We start from the raw sequence: 20,657 nt of genomic DNA, 5'->3' as shown, positions 1-20,657 counted from the left end.
TTTACATAAAATATAAAAATATTGAATCAATGTATTCCAATTATTTTTCGTGATAATTCATTTTGAATACATCATGTTTTATCTTTGTCATCATGAGCTGTGATGTCATTTGAGGAACACCGGCAGCTGATGTTAATGGCTCAGGAGGTAGAGCGCTCGTCTTGGGATCAAGAGTTCGCAGTTCGAATCCCGGCTTACATGTCGAAGTGTCCTTGGGTAAGACACTGAACCCCTAAAACCCTCAATATTAGCGCCTTACATGGCTGCACGGCCGCTATTGGGAAATGTGAAGCACACTGTAAAGCGCTTTGGGAAGTCTTGACTTGAAAAGCGCTGTATAAATGCAGATCATTCCATTTCAAAACACAGTGAAAAACACAAAAGGAAAGCCAATTTCTCCTACCTAAAAGTAGAGAAAGAAATGGTTCAGGACTTCTATTAAAAATGTCCTGGTCGATGTGTGCACTTGTATTTAAAGTAAAGATCAGAATATATGAGCTTCAAGGGGCTTTACAAATGCAGCTCCAACCCCAAACGATTCGAAGGGGGCTCGGGGGGGGGGGCTTCTTCTGTGTGTGTGCAAGCGTGATGACACATAGAGTTGGCGCCGCGTGCCGGCAGCTCGGCATGCTGGGAAAGCGAAGCCGTGAAAAGTTAGCTCCAGTGAAAAACATCTGGGCTGTGACAGAGCGAAATGACCCGCTGTTCCAAACATGTGCTGGCCTCAGAACATGTTTTTTTTTTGGTTCTTTTTAACTCTTTGGAAAAGCGCAGCATCAGGACCAGTGTTTCCTCTAAGCTGCGCGCGTGCGCAATTGCGCACTGCTGGCACATTCTCAGCGCACAAGAAAATCTAGCCGGCGCACAAAAATCAGGGTTCAAAATGACTAATTAAGAAGACTTGAGTCAAACTTAGAGTGCATGAAGGTAAAAATACACGGGTTCCCCTGACGTTGTGGCCTAAATGCGGTATTTTGAAGTCGAGTCGAAGTAGAACGAAGTTGAGTAAAGTTAGTAGAGTTTGTCGAGAACCGGCTTCTTCGGCTCGGCTCACTAAAGGAACAGGCTCTTTCGGGTCCTAAACGGCTCTTTGGGTTGTTTTTGCTTCTTTAATCCCAACATGACCAAATCCTATGTAAAATTATGCACAAAATGACTTAAAAGAAGGGGGGAACAGAACAAAAAAGAGAACAATACCAAAATGAAAAAGTAGTGAAAAGCTGAGAAAATAGTAACAAAAGGGAAAAGAGAAAAAAAAAGAATGAAAATTTTAGAAAAAAAGCCAGAAAAAAAGAAAAGAAAGAGTCGTGGGAAAAAAGTAAATAGAAAACAAAAAGAAAAAAGTAACAGCTCGGAAAAAATAAACACAATGAGACTTTTTTTAAAGGAATTTAAAAAAGTAGAAAAAAACCACAGAAAAAAGAAGAAAAAGTTTGTGTTGTATTCAAATAATTTCCAATGATATCAAGTGAATCTTGTTGCCAACATTCTACTTCCACTGAAAAATGTGATTAAGTACAGTTCTGTATCTTACAACCGACTAAATAAGCCCCCAAAAATGTTAATATTATGCGACAAAATAAATCAGAAAATAAAAAGAAATGGATATCTTGTGAAAGAATTGTAAGAACAAACGACGTTTGTAGGCCGTACAAGCTTTGCAATAGTACATGAGTCAATTCATTCAAAAGTGAAACATTTTTTAGCATTGCCGGAAACTCAGCAAAAAGTAACGTGATGTCAAGTTTTGGACATGTTTGATAATGAATTATCTTGCCACACTTGGGATTATGGTTGCTCATTGTTGTTTCAAGCGTTGCTCACCGACTTTGTGTGAACTCTCAGACCCGTGGAAAATTACAGGGAACATTGATCAGGACCGACTCTGGGAAAAGTCCTTATTCTATCAATGATGGAAAGCTTGTCAATCTCCTTAATGTATAATTCTCTAAGATTAATTCATTTATAATTATTTCGGTTCAGTTATGCTTTTTTTTTCTCATAAAAAATAAGAATAACGACAAAAAATAAGCCAAGTTGTTTCCCGTTTATTAAGGTTATTTCAAAAGATCAAAAGCCAAACCTGTTATGATGACTGATTAGTATCACCTGTGCCCGCTCGTTTGGTGCTAGCCGCTGCGGGCTACCTGATTGGTTCCCTCTCCTTTTAGGCCCGGTCCTTTCACTCTCCTGTCGTCAGTCCATCAGTGAACCTCTGTTTTCACAAGGCGAGCATTTTTGACTCTGAGCCCCGTTTTGTCACCCGTTTTCCACTCATACATTCCTGATTTCCACGTCTGTCTCCTGCTACGACCTGTTTCTTGACCCCGACCACGTTTGCTCTCCTGTCCCGGCTATCGAGCTGTTTTTTCCGTCTTTGACACCGCCATCTCCTGCTCTGGAAGATCCACTTCCGTATTTCGGATCACGATCCGATTGTGTGAGCGGCTTGCTTCCCACGTCCAGCGAGTACCGGATCACAGGCGCTGCCCTTCTTCTTTCTATCAATCAACTTGTGGTTAACGTTACGCACTTGGGTCCTGATTCCGTTCTGGTCGTGACAAAACCAGTCTCAAAGCTGTAACCCTGTTTAGACTCCTCAATATAGTATTTCACCCTGACTTGAAACCAAAACCGGGAATCAAAAGCATTCATTTATCTTAAAATCTTAGTAATACAGTGGAACCAAATTCAACTCCAAACCCAACATACTAACCCAAGCTCAATACGTCAATTCCCCCTGAATCACAAACCCAGGCTTCAAATCCAAATTTACAGACAACTCAATTGTTATTAAATCTCCTAGGTTGCAAAATTGATGTGCAATTGTGTGGAAATCAAAATACAACAACAAGACTGGCCAGTAGTGACAATGATGTAAATAGCGCATAATAGTCAAAACACTGAACAGCAGTAAGGGGTAAAAGTAGCGAATTGGCATCGTATGCAATTTCATTTGCAGGTGTCCAATACTAAAAACAAAATATACTTTTCACATTTTCGGATACTTTTTGCTGAACATAAGTTTTATTTTACAGCAATTGGGCAGTCATGCGTCAAGTCTGGCGTGGAAAAACAGGAAGCCAGAGGCTGACGATACCAGATACACGAGCAAATACTGGACAGGACGGGATAGCCAGGATCGATACCAGATACTGGAGACTGGAGTCAGATATCAGACAGGATGAGACAAACCGGATCTATACCAGATACTGGAGACTGGACTCAGATATCAGACAGGAAGAGACAGACGGGATTGATACCGGATACTGGAGACAGGCGCAGGATATCGGACAGGATGAAACAGGCAGAATCGATACCGGATATCGGAGATTGTAGCAAGATATCAGACAGGACGAGACAGACGGGATCGATGCGAGCCATTAGGGACTGGAGTCAGATACCAAACAGGACTAGATAGACAGGATCGATACCCGATACCAGAGACTGGCGCAAGATATCGGACAGGATGAGAAAGGCGGAATCAATACCGGACACCGGAGACTGTAGCAGGATATCGGACAGGATGAGACAGGCAGAATTGATACCGGATACCGGAGATTGTAGCAAGATATCAGACAGGACGAAACAGACGGGATCGATACCAGCCACTAGAGACTGGAGTCAGATATCAGACAGTACTAGATGGACAAGATCGATACCCGTTACTAGAGACTGAAGTCAGATATCAGACAGGACGAGACAGACAGGATCGACACCAGCCACTGGAGACTGGAGTCATATATCAAACAGGACAAGATAGACGGATTCAATACCGGACAGGATTCACAAGCAGGATACCGGAGAGAGTCAAGACACATGTCGTGCGGGTGGAGAGGTTCGTTGACGGACCGACAAGGGATGAGTGAGAGCACTGAGCTTAGATAGGAGGGAAGCCAATCAGGCAATAAGCTGGAGCTGGAGCCAAACAGGCGGGCAAAATGAGGGCAATCATCTCGGAAAATAGGGCAGCACAGCGGCGCAGAGGTTAGCGCATGTGCGGCACAGTTCATGTCTTGGGAACCTCCTGCGTGGGTTCAAATCCAGCTCCAGACTTCCTGTGCGGAGTTTGTATGTTCTCCCCGTGCTTGCGTGGGTTTCTCCGGTTTCCTCCCACGTTCCAAAAACATGCATTTCGGGTGAATTGGCCGGTCCGAACTGTCCCTAGGTATGAATGAGCGAGTGAGTTGTCTGTCCCCGTGTGCCCTGCGATTGGCTGGCAACCAGTTCAGGGTGTCCCCTGCCCACTGCCCGATGATTGCTGGGATGGGCTCCAGCACGCCCGCGACCCTACTGAGGATAAGCGGTGTAGCTAATGAGATGAGATCTCGGAAAATAATTGGTAACTATAGATGAAATAAAATTACCGTATTTTCCGCACTATAGGGCGCACCGGGTTATAGGGCGCACCCCCAAAAAATAGTTTTTGGTCCTATATTTTCCATACATAAGGCGCACCGGATTATAAGGCGCTACAACGGGAACGTCGACAAAACAGTCGGATAGTTTAGTCAAACTTATTACCCCCTTAACATTCCCAAAGCTTGCAAAGACGCAAATACGTGTCGAGAACACGTGCGGATGCGGTGTCCGTACGATGTCACTCAAATGCATCGTTTCAAATATCATTCGGAAGGTTAAAGTCTTGGGATTCAAGAAATGCCAACCATTCCTTAGTTTCTATTTTCTTTTTCGCTCGTAACTTTACTGTGCATATGACAATAAACACTTGGAATTGAGTTTAATTTAAAGAAAGACCCATCACAGAAACATTGATATCACTCTGAAACAAGATACTGGGAAAATATATAGCCGGAGTAGCTCACCGAAGTCGTGTTCAATAATAATGTGCAACCATGGTCCTCTTATATCCATGAGTTTAGTAAATCCAGGAGAATAAAATATTTACAAATACAGAATAGTAAAACATGCTTTCTCTATGCCGTAGACAACCAACCAAACTTGCTATTCACATTCATCTATTTCGGCCAATTGCAGGCTTTGTTTTATCCCTTTAGTCGATGCAAGCCCGTAAATGATAAAAAGGAACCGCCCCCTTTACCTCCGAATAACTTAAGCCAATAGTGATCGATTCAACTGATGATTGACACATTGGTTAGCCAATGAAACGCTGGTATATAAATCCCATCATACACTGCGGACTACTTCACGTTCGGGGGGAAATCTAGTCGGCGGCTGTTGCATTAGTTGCAAGACTTTGCGACACACCATTGATCCATATATAAGGCGCACTGTATTATAAGGCGCATGGTCATCTTTTGAAAAAAAAATAAGACTTTTCGGTGCGCCTTATAGTGCGGAAAATACGGTAGATTTTATGCAAAGAAACGTCACATTACCTCACAGTGAAAAACGTGTGAATTTCTTTAAACATACCAATACAGATATCCTTGCTTAAAACCCTAACCCTGACAGGTTGCTTTGCCATCAGTGCCATCGTGACCGTGACTAAATGAAGCAGCCAACTCATATCAATGAAAGATGGCGCTTGCATAATGTCAATGCTCACACCCTCCAACAACATCCCAGATTTTTGCGCTCCACTGCAGAGATGGCACAATGGCTTCCTGTGTGATGGGACGCTGCTCGACGGAGTGTCTTACTCACGGATGTCAATCATCTTGATGAGCGCGATAGCTCCACATAGTGGTGAGCGGTAACAACCCTGGAGACGTGATGCCGTTAACTTTCCAACACATTTAATTGAATTACGTGGTGAGAGACTTACACTAGAAAGTAATAAAATACAGCAAAACTTCTGTCCTATCTATCCAACTCCAACTATGAATCAGGAGCTGGAGTATCTTTCAATTGTGTTGTTGAGTTGGGCATTTTATGTCAGACGGAAGGAAAACTGAGATCACTTGCACTCATTTCTTGGTTTTTATCGGAAGGAAGAAATGACAAGACGTGATTCTTCGATCCGTTGTTTGACGGATTGACGAAGCTTGACAGGCGGGCGAAGGTTTGGCGGGGATGGTCGTGGACAGGCGGAATCGTCGGGTTGTTGGTCGGGGCTGGAGAAGAAGGGCATCGTCGTGTTCGGAAGAGAGATCAGGAGTCAGGCGGGCAGGGCAGGTCGTAGGCAAATTCGGGTACGGGTCGTAACGGAGATCAAGTAGAAAAACAGGAGGCAGGCAAAGAGTCGGAGGTACGGGCTATATGAGCAGATGGCAACAGGTAGCATAGTACAATCAGACAGCTTGTTTCCGGAAGCTGAGGATTTAAACGGACAGGGTGCGCCAATTAGCTGTCCTGGCTGTTGGCGCCAAATCCTGAGCACAGGTGTTCCCGATCCGGGTGATTGTGACATTTTACTTTGAAAAGGTAAATATTTACAGTTACACACTACTTCTTCCAAAAAAATACTGAGTTAGAAACGGAATTACTCTATAGTAATAATAACTAGTTATCTATTTCTGTTACTTTATAAATATGTTGTTGTATGTCTGTCATGCTTGCCCTAGCGCCCAATTGGCACTGCCCATGTGTGTCACGGTTGCCATGGCGCCCAATTGGCCCCGCCCGTGTGGCGCCAGCTGCAGATTGTTGACAGATTGGCTCCCTGTCAGTATTTAAACTCTGTCCTGTCAGTCCCCTTTTGTCGGTCCGTCTGCAAAGCTCTGTTCTTACACGGCAAGCCCCTTTTCGCCTGTTTTTGCTCCTGTTTGTCTCCCATTACGATCTGTTTTGATCTAAACCACGTCTGTTCTCCTGTCCCGAATTACGACCAGTTCTGATCTCGACCAAGTTTACCCTCCTCTCCTGGCTTTCGACTTGTTTCCGATCCCTATCACGTTTTTAATCTTCTATCCCGGCTAATAGTGATCTCCGGATCGTGTGTGCAATCCTTTCGCTTCTTCACTATAAAACTGTGAGAAACGTTACGCAAGTGGGTCCTGTTTCCGCTCTGGTCCTGACAATGCCAAAGAATTTGAAATTGTCTGAGCAGTATTCGAGTCAGTTAAAGTGGGCTTCAAAAACACAGACAAAAACACAGAGGAACAGACAAATAGTTGTGTTAAAGTACTGTGTAATATTTATTAAACCTCGCCTCAAACCGATATATCCTAAAAGTGCAAAGAAATAATCAGTAAACAATATCTTAGAATAACAATCTGCAGTAAACAATATGAAGTGAGTTTAATAAATTTCATCTAACTCTTACAACCTGAGACAACTGCTCAAGTAGACATAGCCTACTGTACTTCAAGTATTTCACAACAAAAGTCAATTGTAAAACAATAGAAAGCAATGGCGGCGTCAGAGGCGGAAAACTGGTCGGTAGCCGGGACTGGGAGAGCGAGACGTGGTCGGGATCAAAAACGGGTCGTAAGTCGGGACGGGAGAGCAGACGTGGTTGGGATCCAAACAGGTCGTAGCGGGAGACAAACAGGAGCAAAACCGGGACAGGCGTGAGTCAGGGTCAAAAAAAGCTTGCTTAGTATACAAAGAGATTCGCAGGAGGTTCACAGACGGACTGACAACTGGGGATTGTCAGGACTGGGTTCAAATACTGACAGGGGGCCAATCAGAATACGCGGCAGTTAGCGCCAAAGGGCTGAGTCACATCAGTAATCATTTTCACGGGACCGGACCAGATCAGAGGCAGGAGGCAGGAAGGATGAACTCAATCGCGTAACGACCAATTACTTTTATTTAGCAAAATAAAAGTTGTCCAACACTCAGGGACAAAACAAAAACAAAAACAGGCTTACAGGCAAACAGGAACTCAGACTAGGAATACTCACAAAACAGGCTTTTACTCAGACTGTGCAAACACAGGTTTCCTCAAGTCAGACAGAACAGATTAACGCAGAACAGAAAACGCAATGAACCAGCAACCGGCAATACCCAAGACCCGCCCTTAAGAAGCACACACGCAAATTAGACGATCTGCTACAGCCAGTTCCCAGGGGGCGGGGCCAGCTGGTCGCCACGGCGACCATGCTGGATATGACAATCATGACAACATCAGTATCTCTTGTTATTTTTGCAGCGAGTTGTCTGTCCCTGTGTGCCCTGTGATTGGCTGGCAACCAGTTCAGGGTGTCCCCTGCCCACTGCCCGATGATTGGGCTCCAGCACCCCCGCGGCCCTACTGAGGATAAGCGGTGCAGCTAATGAGATAAGATGAGATGAGATATTTCCCAGTAATACCCCATGAGTAGATAATTAGTATATAAAAGAAAAAAATAGCAATCTGCTGCCACCTACTGATATGGTTGAATGCTTCATAACACAATATGGTTGAAAATCAATGCATACCAAGGGTAAGCACAGTTCCTATCATACTCCTTGAACAGGTTGTAAGTCTGTTCTAATTTTATTGCACCTTGTGGTTTAATAACAAGAAATCTATTCTGATTCCAGCGACAAAACAAAATCTATGACATGCTCTAATGCAGTTGAAAGTTGAATGTGACAAGAGTGTCTTTCATATTTCCACTTAAGTGACAGCTAAGGGATGTATTTCTCTGCGCTCGTCTCGTCGGGTCTGGCAGGATGTGGAGGGCGAGCTCATTTAGAGCACACCGATGTGACAAGCTGTCTTTGTGAATACTCGACATTGACAATAACGTCTTTCTTTTTCACATGAGGACTGTGAAAAAAAAAAACAACAAATAAAAAAAAGGGATCTTGACAAATCAATGATGTGACATTTACTGCTGAAGTGCCGTCGATCGATAAAATCACAAAGCGGAGGAAACAAATGAAAAGTATTTGATTTCTACTCTTCTTTATTGATATTGACTTTTGGTTGTGTGCTTAAAAAAAGGGAATTACGAGGAGCTGCCGACAATCACGCATCGATCGGGCTTGGAATGGGATGGATTCCAAGTTTTTTTTTCGTTTGACAAAGGAAAAGACATTTTTTTGCGCATCACAACCAAATTCTCGTGGATTGGGTAAAGTGCTCTCAATTGTGAAGTTGTCTTCAGTGTTCCGTTTTTAAAATCCCGCCTTCCAAATCTTTTACTTTTACTTATAACCCAACTATGCACCCTTACCCACTGACTTGAAACCTCATCTCATCTCATTAGCTGCACCGCTTATCCGCAGTAGGGTCGCGGGGGTGCTGGAGCCCATCATCGGGCAGTGGGCAGGGGACACCCTGGACTGGTTGCCAGCCAATCGCAGGGCACACAGGGACGGACAACTCGCTCGCTCATTCACACCTAGGGACAATTTGGACCGGCCAATCCACCTGAAATGCATGTCTTTGGAATGTGGGAGGAAACCGGAGTGCCCGGAGGAAACCCACGCAAGCACGGGGAGAACATACAAACTCCGCACAGTAAGTTTGGTAGCTGGATTTGAACCCACACAGGAGGTTCCCAAGACCTTAGAACCGTGCCGCACACGCGCTAACCACTGCGCCGCCGTGCTGCCCTGACTTGAAACCCTACTCCGAAATTCTAAACCAGGGGTTGTGAACTTATTGTCAGGATCAGAACGGAAACAGGACCCAATTGTGTGACGTTTCTCACAAGTTTTATTAAAGGAAAGAGGAAGGGCTGCACCCACGATCCGGTGTTCGCTAGGCGCGGAAAGCAAGTCGCCCTCGTACTCGGATTGTGATCCCAACACGCAAGTGGATCTTCCGTAGCGGGCGATGGCGGTGTCAAGGACGGAAAAACAGGTCGATAACCGGGACAGGAGAGAAAAAACGTGGTTGGGATCAGAAACGGGTCGTAAGCTGGGACGGGTGAGCAGATGTGGTCGGGATCAAAAACGGGTTGTAAATCAGGACGGGAGAGCAGACGTGGTCAGGATCAAAACAGGTCGTGCTGGTTACCTGATTGGTTCTCCTCCTATTTAACCTCAGTACTCTCACTCACCCTTTGTCAGTCCGACAGCTTACGCAAGGCAAGCACTTTAACTCTGACTCCTATCGGTCCCGTGTTTTCATCCGTATACCACTCGTCTGTTCCTGATTCCCCGTTTATCTCAGGCTACGACCCGTTTTTGACCACCGTCCAAGTTCTGATCTCCCATCCCGGCTAACTACCAGTTTTTGACCACCGACCACGATCTGATCTTCCCTTCCCAGCTAACGACCCGTTTTTGACCACCGATCACGCTCTGATCCCCCGTGCCAGCTAGCGACATGTTTTTCAGTTTGACTACGCTACGATCTCCTGCTCTGGGAGACCCACTTCCACATTCCGAACACACTGAGATCCCGTGAGCGGCTTGCTTTCCTCGTCCAGCGAGCACCAAATGGCTAGCATTTGTTTTTCCTCTGTATCTCAATAAACTTGTGAGTAAATGTTATACATTTGGGTCCACTTCTTGTTCTGGTCCAGACAGAAAACCCACAAAACAAACTGTAAACACCTCAAAACGCCAGCAAACCACTTAGAGCAATTTGACTGGGTGAGCAGTAGAGGTGGGCAGATCTCTCCACACTGCCCAAGAACTATCTTCACTGTCTCGCTTCTTGCAGTCTGAGCCGAATAGAAATATAACTATTGTTTTAAACATATGTGATATTTCCACAAAAGTAATATCCTCACACTTTATTTTGAAACCATTCCTCAGGACAAAAATTATAGGCAAAATAAGCCCCAACACTAAACAAAAACTGGAGAAAATTATAAACAGGACAAAAATAGACGGGAACAAAACTTGAACCCGATATTAAACAAGACAACAATAAACTGAAACAATACCGGACAGGAAATGCCAACAGGCAACAGGACAGAGTCAAAACCCACGTTTCGCGGGGCAGAGGTTTGTTGATGGACTGACAAAAGGAAAGTGACAGGATTGAGTTTAAATAGCAGGGAAGCCAAGAAAATCTAAATATTTTTGTTTCCAACCCCAGTTTGACCTCCTGTTTGAAACCGAAAGAAACCCACTTTTTCAAACTCTGACTCTTCTATGAATTTAGAACCTTACTCAGGCTTAACACCCTGCTTTGGAACTGAACCCAGAAAAACCCAATTTTAGCCACTTTGTAACCTTAACGATCGTGTAGTGTGCATGAATATATAAATAAACAAAATTCTGATGAATAGGCCTTCTATAAATCTCTTTGGACTGGCGCCTAATGCGCTGAGAATTATTTTCATTCATTCATCGATTCAATCATTCACAAGATATTACAGTGCCAAATTGAAATCCATATGCACGTCAGGAAAGAGAACTAGAAAAAAACAGTAACGAATAATTAACAGTCAGAAAGGGCCATTAATCCTTTCAAACCCCAACTGGAAACTCTAACGATAACTCAAATCCCAGTTTTTTAAATATGTGCATTGCTTCAAACGCAAATAAAGCCCCAATTTCAAATCCTAAACCAGGCATCTTGAAACCTCAAACCTGGATTCAAAATGACTACACTGTCATTTTATTTAGCTTTATTTTTATTACAGTGTCTATTTTAAATGCTCTTTATTCTACATGTTATATTGGGTATGTCATGGTTGCCATGGCGCCCAATTGGCCCCGCCCGTGTGGCGCCAGCTGCAGCTTGTTGACAGATTGGCTCCCTGTCAGTATTTAAACTCTGTCCTGTCTGTCCCTTTTTACACGGCAAATCCTTTTTCGCTTATCCTGTTTTTTGCTCCTGTTTTTCTCCCATCACGATCTGTTTTGATCCAGACCTCGTCTGGTCGCCCGTCCCGGATTACGACATGTTTTGATCTCGACCACGTCTACTTTCCTCTCCTGGCTTTCGACTTGTTTCTGATAGCGATCACGTTTTTGCTCTTCTATCCCAGCTACTGACCCGTTTTTTCCGTTCCCGACAACGCCACCGCTTGTCCCACTTCCGCATCTGAGCAACCTACTCCCCGCGACCAGCGATCTCCGGATCGTGTGTGCGCTCCTTACCCTTCTTCCCAATAAAACTGTGAGAAGCGTTACGCGAGTGGGTCCTGTCTCCGTCCTGGTCCTGACAGGGTATTTTGGGATTCTATATCTCTTATTTTATTGTATTTTTTTAACATGGGGATACTGCAGTAAATGTGTATTTCCCTACAATGATGAATATCGATCTATCTATCGATCCATCTATCTCTCTCCATCTATCTGTCTATCTATCTTTCTCTCTCTTTCTCCCTCTCTCTCTCCATCAATCCGTCTATCTTTCTTTCTCTCTCTCTCTCTCTCTCTTTCTCTCTCTCTCTCTCTCTCTCTCCATACTTCAATTAAAAATACCAAACCAGTATTGAAACCCTACTCTAAACTCAAATCTTGACTTAAGACACCAAATAGAAACCTTAACCTGAGCTTGAAACTAACCATTGTTAAAACCCTTGAATCACTTTTTAAATTTATAACCCTATCTTTTAAAAAAATAATAATAAGATTAAAACTAACTTAACCTCAAACCCTATTTTCAAACCACAACTCTGGTTTCAAATAAGATACTATAACACGATTTAAAACCATTTATGAATGTTATGTGACCCGTTTGAAACCCTAACTTTGCCTTGCAAACATGCACTGGATTGGAAACCTGACTGACTTAGAAAACCTGACACTTTATTTCAATTTTATGTCAAGGTTGCCATAGCGCCCAATTGGCCCCACCCGTATGGCGCCAGCTGCGGCCCATTGACAGATTGGCTTTCTGTCTATTTAAGCTCAGTGCTCTAATCCTTTCTTTGTCAGTCCATCAACGAACCTCTGCCCCCCAAGTACGTGGGTTTTGACTCGGTCCTGTTGCATGTTGGCATTTCCTGTCCGGTATTGTTCCCATTTATTTTTGTTCTGTGTAATATCGGTTTCCAGTTTCGTTCCTGTCTATTTTTGTCCTGTTTATTATTTTCTCCAGTTTTCTTTCCGGTCTAGTTTGTCCTGTTTTATTTCCATATCCTGTTTCATTATCGATCCTGTCTGTTCCGTCCTGTCCGGTATCGACCCCATCTGTCCAATATCTACTCGGGCAATTGGTATCGATCTCGTCGGCTTCTAGCTTCCTATCATTTCACGCCAGACTGCTGCATAACGTGCATGACCCCCCATTTTTCATAAAATAAAAGGCTTGTGTGAGAAATGTCACGCGTTTGGGTCCTGATCCTGTTCTGGTTCATGACATTTTAATCACCAATTGATAGTGTCACTGCACTATTATTGTACTACCCTATATTTCTGCCCATTTAGTCTGATATTCTTTATCTATTTTACCCTTTTAAGACTTTATTGTGTATTTATCCGGAATTGCCCAATTTTATCGCAATAAATATTCACTAGGTTGCTATCAATGACCATAAAGACAATTCCATTCGATTCAATTTTCAGAAATCTTAAATTTCTCACTCCGCTGTTTTTACTTTGATTTATGAACAATGTTTTAGTCTCTCTTACCCGTTTCCCACAAACACGTTCGCCTTCCAGCAGGTACAAATATTTTTCCTCTTTTGCTCTCGTTTACTGCCGTCACGATGAAAAATGTTCGCCCGGAGGCGTTTGGTCCAAATTGCCCCCAAACTCCAAACCAGATAAAAGACGTAAACAGAACCTGGTCCTCTCGCGGACAAAACAGAGATGTCTGGGTTTACGGGTGTTCCCTTTTGCTATCCCTAACACTGGCTTCAAAAGTGTACCTGTTTTCCGCACCGGGTTATAGGGTCTTCTTACAACCGTGAGTGTAGTAAATCCAGGAGAGTAAAATATTTACAAATACAGAATAGTAAAAAATGTTTTCTCTATGCCGTAGTGCAACCCAACGTGCGATTCACATTCATCTTTTTCGGCCAATCACAGGCTTCGTTTCGCCCCTTTAGCCTATGCGAGCCTGTAAATGATAAAAAGGATCCGCCCTCTTTACCTCCGAATAACTTTAGCCAATAGTGACAGATTCAAATGATGATTGACACATTGGTTAGGAAATGAAACGCCGGTATATAAATCCCAGCATACACCGCGGACGACTTCGCCTTCGGGGGAAAATCCAGTCGGCGGCTGCTTGCCTTAGTTGCAAGACTTCGCGACTTCATATTGATCCATATATAAGGCGCACTGTATTATAAGGCGCATGGTCAGCTTTTGAAAAAAATAAAGGCTTTTAGGTGCGCCTTATAGTGCGGAAAATACGGTAATATTGACTGAAAACCTTGATTGAAAGCTGTAACCCGGTCATCCAGGTTCAGGGTTGGGTAGGGTTACTTTAACTGGATTACTTTCAATTACTTTTGGATTACTTCAATACCAAATATGCTAATAAAAGACAAAAGAAACTAAATATGAATCAAATGATGACTCACAACACGTGGTAAGCTTTCTCTCCAGGCTTTGATCTCTTTGATCTCCGGCAAAACTAACATAAAATGCGACAGAAACAAAATGAAAATAAATCCAGCTTGCCAACATGGGCAGCACAGCGGCGCAGTGGTTACCGCGTGTGCGGCACAGTTCTAAGGTCTTGGGAACCCCCTGCGTGGGTTCAAATTCAGCTACCGGACTTACAGTGCGGAGTTTGTATGTTCTCCCCGTGCTTGCGTGGGTTTCCTCCGGGCACTCCAGTTTCCTCCCACGTTCCAAAGACATGCATTTCAGGTGGATTGGCCGGTCCAAATTGTCCCTAGGTGTGAATGAGCGAGTTGTCTGTTCCTGTGTGCCCTGCGATTGGCTGGCAAACAGTTCAGGGTGTCCCCTGCCCACTGCCCGATGATGGCTGGGATGGGCTCCAGCACCCCTGCGACCCTACTGAGGATAAGCGGTGCAGCTAATGAGATGAACTTGCCAACATCATTTTTGCCGTTCCATGTATTCCGTTACTCCCCAAGCCTGCACAAAATGTAGTCATTTGATTCATATTTAGTTTCTTTTGTCTTTTATTAGCATATTATGTATTGGAGTCATCCAAAAGTCATTGAAAGTAATCAAGTTAAAGTAACCCTACCCAACCCTGTCCAGGTTGGGTGAACTCCATTTGCACCTGGTCCTTCCCCGGCATCTGCTCCGGGACATTGTTGGCTTTAATGTTGACGTGACTTTGGCTTCTCGTGCCAACTGTAAATCACGATGACTGTGTGACCCGAAGGCAGAGAGATAACGAACAAGCTCAGCCCAATTACAGAATTTTGACGCGACCCACCTTAGAAAGGTCCCACTTTTGAGTGTGTTGAAAGGATAAAAACAAAGGCAGTCAATGCAGTAACTGATATAAAACTTTGTCTTAAAACCCAACAACCCAAAAGATAATCGACTGCTCTCTGCCCAGTCTAGAGGACATTGCCGGCTTGCGATCCCGTAGCAGATCCATTAATATTTCTAATTAAAGACAATTCCCATCATCTCTATGACCAGTTTCCTTCTGGTAGACGCTATTGGTCCCTCAGAACTAGGACAAACAAGCTTCCCTTGCCCTCATGTAGGTTTTAGATCAGGGGATGGTGTCATAAGAGTCTGTAGTTTGCAATAATCTGCGGTCTGTGCAGCCTTTTGAGAATTTTTGTGATGAAGGGCGTCAAAAATAAACACGACTTGACTATTTTGCACGGACACAAATACATCTGGAATTTCCATGTACACGATTGGCCGGCAACCAGTTCAGGGTGTCCCCTGCCCACTGCCCGATGATTGCTGGGATGGGCTCCAGCACCCCCGCGACCCTACTGAGGATAAGCGGTGGAGCTAATGAGATGAGATGAGATGAGATTTTTTAATATTTTGCGTGTGCATTGATCAAGACATTTGAGTTTTAGATTTTGAGTAAATCACGAGTATATACATTTTTGAGACAAATCCTATATAGAAATGACAGTATTATGTAACTTAAATTTTCAGTTGCAGGAAGTTCTTCCCATTACAATTCAACCCCGGTCCCCCGGTTGATATGCAATCCTTGCACTGATACACATTTAATCATTTCATAGTGCGCGTTTTTGGTTTAGCAAACAGTTTGCAAAAAAAATAATAAAAAAAAATCATAGTAAAGCTAATCGTTTCTATGAATTACCTTTCAGTTGACTGGAAAGAGCCGACTCTCCCATCGCGAAGAGTTGGATCTGTTTTTTGCATAATTTGAAGCCATTGTTGGTACTTTCTGTTTCCTAGCCAGTGTTCATTAAAAATGCATCTTGCACCTCTTAGGCACGACCCGTAGGGGGCAATGACGGTACACATGACAACACCAAATACAAACTAATACAAGCTGCCGTTTATCACAAGGGAAGAACAAATTCAATGGCAAGCGTTTTGACATCATTTTTAGGGAGAGTTGTTTTATTTTTTAATAAACGCCTGGTCAGACTGCCGAGAAACATGGCAACCATTTCAAGCATCTAAAAGCTGTCATGATGACCGATTCATTTCATCCGCCTCGTTTGGCGCCAGCCGCTGCTGATTTTCTGATTGGTTACCCGTCCTACTTAAGCTCAGTCCTTTCACTCGCCTGTGGTCGGTCCGTACTGTCGAGAACCGGAAAAGGAGGAGAACCCAAATGCGTGACGTTTCTCACACAAGCTTTTAATTACGGCAAATGGGGCAGTCATGCACGTTAACCCAAACGCCAGTGATTCGGGAATAGTTGGGCCAAAGACGAAAGGCCAGAGCCGATGAGATCGATACCAATTGCACGAGCAGATATTGGACGGATGGGATCGATACCGGACAGGAAGGGACGGACAGGACTGATATCAAAACAGGATATTGAAATTAAACAGGACAAACTAGACGCAAACGAAACTGAAGATCGATATTAAACAGAACAAAATAGACGGGAACAATACCAGAGGAAACACAAGCAGGAAACCGGACAGAGTCAAAACCCACATCTTGCGGGTGCAGAGGTTCGTTGACGGACTGACAAACGGTGAGTGAGAGCAATGACCTCAAATAGAAGGGAAGCCAATCTGTCAGCCAATCTGTCAGCCCGCCGCAGCTAGCGCCAAACGAGCGGGGCCAATTGGGCGCCATGGCAACCGTGACAAAAGCACTTCACCCAAAATTCATACATTTTTCAAACCTTAAAAACGCATCCTTATAATTCAAGAATTTCCAAGAATTTCAAGCATCCGTACGAGCCTGGTAAAATGAATGTATTCCTTCGCAAATGGTCACTATATATAAAAGCATGTATTTGTAATTTACCGTTTTTCTGGTAAATAAGCAGTGTTCTCGTTTGCCCGTGTCCCTGCATCTAGATGCATCATTTTTGCTGGGGACGCATAGTCTCAAATCAACATGCGTCCCTGGGACGCAACTTTTTTGACACAAAATTGTCATTATTACCCGATTACATTTTTTTTTTAAACAAAGATTTACCGCACTCCAAACTTTTCGTCAGGCAGATCCGGCAGATGTTGTTTTGGTCTCGCGGTTCGAGTTTTCGTCTGCACGCCGATCTCGAGTTGTCTAGTGAAAAGTCCGTCTCTTTTTAGACACTCGGCTTTTTCGGCTCAACTCATTCAAGAGAGCCGGCTCTCAAACGGCTCACTTGCTATATTGTATAAAGAAGTTAGGAAAATCAGGAAGTATAAGAGGAGAAAATGAAAATAAGACAGGTTTGTGGTTATCCCATTAATCCGTATATTACCAACAATAATTTGATGCAGAAAATGAATTAATAGTTTGATGATTAAAACTGAATGAATATATAGATTTATATTACAGTGGGACCTCACCACTTCGCGGTTCGACGTTCGCGGCTTCAGAACTTCGCGGTCTGTAATTTATTTATTTATTTATTTATTTTTATTTTTTGAAGGGGCGTCGCTACTTCGCAGATTTTCACTTTTTGCGGGTGCTTTTGCTCCCCATCAACCGGGTCTAAAAATAAATAAATAAATACAATTATTTATTTATTTATTTATTTTTTGAAGGGGCGTCGCTACTTTGCAGATTTTCACTTTTTTTTCACTTTTTGCAGGTGGTTTTGCTCCCCATTAACCGGGTCTAAAAAGTAATAATTAAAAAAAAAATAAAACAAAAAAAATATTTATTCATTTATTTATTTTTTGAAGGTGCGCCGCTACTTCGCAGATTTTCACTTATCGCGGGTGGTTTTGGTCCCCATTAACCGCTGTAAGGTATATTACATCTAGTTATTTGTAATTTTCTCAATTACTCACGTTACAAATGGCTCTGATGGAATATACTTGCTTTCATACTGTTTTACTTGTTCTCTATTTTCCTACTCTTTTATATGATTCTGTTTAAAAACAAGCATACTTTCAGTCTTTATTTTGAAGGGTACAGGAAACTCATCATGGTCCGTTTTTACAACTGCTTGACTACTTCTAAATAAAAACAATCGCGTCACTGGGCCACGGTGAGAAAGAGGAGTCATTCAGAGGAGTGGGTCCGTTTTTCTCCCCGCGGTAACTGGGGGCCTCCTGTTGATATCAAACCTGCATCTTTCTTGACTCTCATATCAGCCAGAGATTAATATCCCAAATTAATCTGTCACCGCATTAACCGAGGTCTTACTGTATATATTTGTCACCGATTTACAATTTCAACCTCGATTAACACTAAATTTTGGGGACTCATAGATCTTTGTTGGGACCCATAGATTTTTGAGCATGCGAGTCCCCGGGACCCATCACTTTTCATAGGTAAAATGAACACTGAATAAGGCGCATTGGAATACAAGGTGCACTTTTGGAATTCTGGGTGTTTTAAGTCCCAAATTTGGGTAAAAGTCTACCTATGTGCATAAAAGCTTACCAAACAATGTGGTTAGGAAAAGAACTGTATTTTTTTCTGTGCACCATCTATTTATTCCCTTCACGTGCCTGCCAGTTTGCATGGTAACCTGCATAAAAATAATAGCTATGCATTAAAAAACATACGCACACGTCGATCATACGTGATGTTATGACTGACAACTACAATTTTACACGAATTCTGTAGCTGTCATCTACCGGTGCAAATAAGGGGGAGAGAAAAAAAGAAGCGCAAGAGCAGCTTTTAAACTCGGAGTTTGCCGTCAAAGTGCAACGTCAGGCCGGGCTTATATATCTTCATTGTTGGCCCTTCGGAGGAACTTCGATTGGGAATTTTTGGGGGCAAGATTCCCTTTTAGGGTAATTTCTAATCTATCATAATATCAAGAGACCGACCTCAAGAGGCGAGACAAAGGATGGGGGCGCCTGGCCAGTGACAGCGTTCAATAAGAGCTAGATGGAACGATTTATCTTGCTGTAATATTCCGTTATGAATAACGAACACGATAATGAGAGAGCAGGGGGGGTGGGCACTGAGAAATGAAAAATAAATAATAATTCCTTGTCCTTCATCACAAACGGTGCCTAGCACTCACGATGTCTAGCATGAAAAGTTTGCAGCTGGTTCAAAATGCGACTAAGACAAAGAAAGTTTGACCATATCGCTCCTACAATAGCTAATTTGCATTGGCTCCTAGTCCGCTTAAGATGTGACTCTAAGGTTCTCATCTCATCTCATCTCATTAGCCGTACCGCTTATCCTCAGTAGGGTCGCGGGGGGGCTGGAGCCCATCCCAGCAATCATCGGGCAGTGGGCAAGGGACACCCTGAACTGGTTGCCAGCCAATCGCAGGGCACACAGGGACAGACAACTCATTCGCTCATTCACACCTAGGGACAATTTGGACCGGCCAATTCACCTGAAATGCATGGTTTTTTTGGAATGTGGGAGGAAACCGGAGTGCCCGGAGGAAACCCACGCAAGCACGGGGAGAACATACAAACTCCGCACAGAAAGTCTGGAGCTGGATTTGAACCCACGACAGGTTCCCATGACATGAACTGTGCCGCACAAGCGCTAACCACTGCCCCGCCGTGCTGCCCACTCTAAGGTTCTCTTTCTAACATTTAAACATTTGCTGTCACGGTTGCCATGGCGCCCATTTGGCCCCGCAGAACCCTTTGTCAGTCCGTCAACCAACCTCTGCCCCGCAAGACGTGTGTTTTGACTCTGTCCGGTATCCTGCTTGTGAATCCTGTCCGGTGTGGAACCCGTCTATCTCGTCCTGTTTGATATCTGACTCCAGACCCCAGTGTTTGGTATTGATCCCGTCTGTCCCGTCCTGCCTGATATCTTGCTACAGTCTCCAGTATCCGGTATCGACTCCGTCTGTCTCGTCCTGTCTGAGATCTTACTCCAGTCTCCAGTATCCGGTATCGATCCCGTCTGTCTCGTCCAGTCTGATAGCCGACTCCAGTCTCCAGTATCCGGTATCGATCCCGTCTGTCTCATCCTGTCTGCTATTTGACTCCAGTCTCCAGTATCTGGTATCGATACTGTCTGATGTTTATTTTATGTATAATTCTTTTTAGTGCCACAGTTGCCCATTGCCTGTTTGGCGCCAGCTGCGGCTCGTTGCCTGATTTAAGCTCAGTGCTCTCACTTACCTTTTGTCAGTCCGTCAACGAACCTCTGCCCCGCAAGACGTGGGTTCTGACTCTGTCCTGTTTTCCTGTTGGTTAATCCTGTCCGGTATTGTTCCCGTCTATTTTCATCCTGTTTATTATTAGGGGTAGGCAATATAACCATTTGTTTCTTACTACCCCTTTCAAACATAATATGTAGGGTTATTTTGTTGTTGAGTCATTGTTTTTTTTCAGTTTTTTTATTTTGATGTTTTCATTCATTCCTTCATCCCCAGTGTTCACTCCCGTCTAGTTTGTCCTGTTTAATTAAGATATCTCGTTTGATATCAATCCTGTCTGTCTCGTCCTGTCCGGTATCGACCC

At 43.6% G+C, this 20,657-nt stretch overlaps 1 protein-coding gene across 4 annotated transcripts in view; it reads right to left on the bottom strand.

The window, feature by feature from the left end:
- znf385d (zinc finger protein 385D) overlaps positions 1-20,657 on the bottom strand; it is a 166,155-nt gene that overhangs the window by 49,093 nt on the left and 96,405 nt on the right. The gene's annotated exons all lie outside the window — the stretch shown is intronic.

The sequence above is a fragment of the Urocampus carinirostris genome, chromosome 2 (genome assembly GCF_059441175.1).
Source record: "Urocampus carinirostris isolate Australia breed hairy pipefish chromosome 2, RoL_Ucar_1.0, whole genome shotgun sequence".
Classification (NCBI taxonomy): domain Eukaryota; kingdom Metazoa; phylum Chordata; class Actinopteri; order Syngnathiformes; family Syngnathidae; genus Urocampus; species Urocampus carinirostris.
This window is presented reverse-complemented; position numbering and strand designations above follow the sequence as displayed.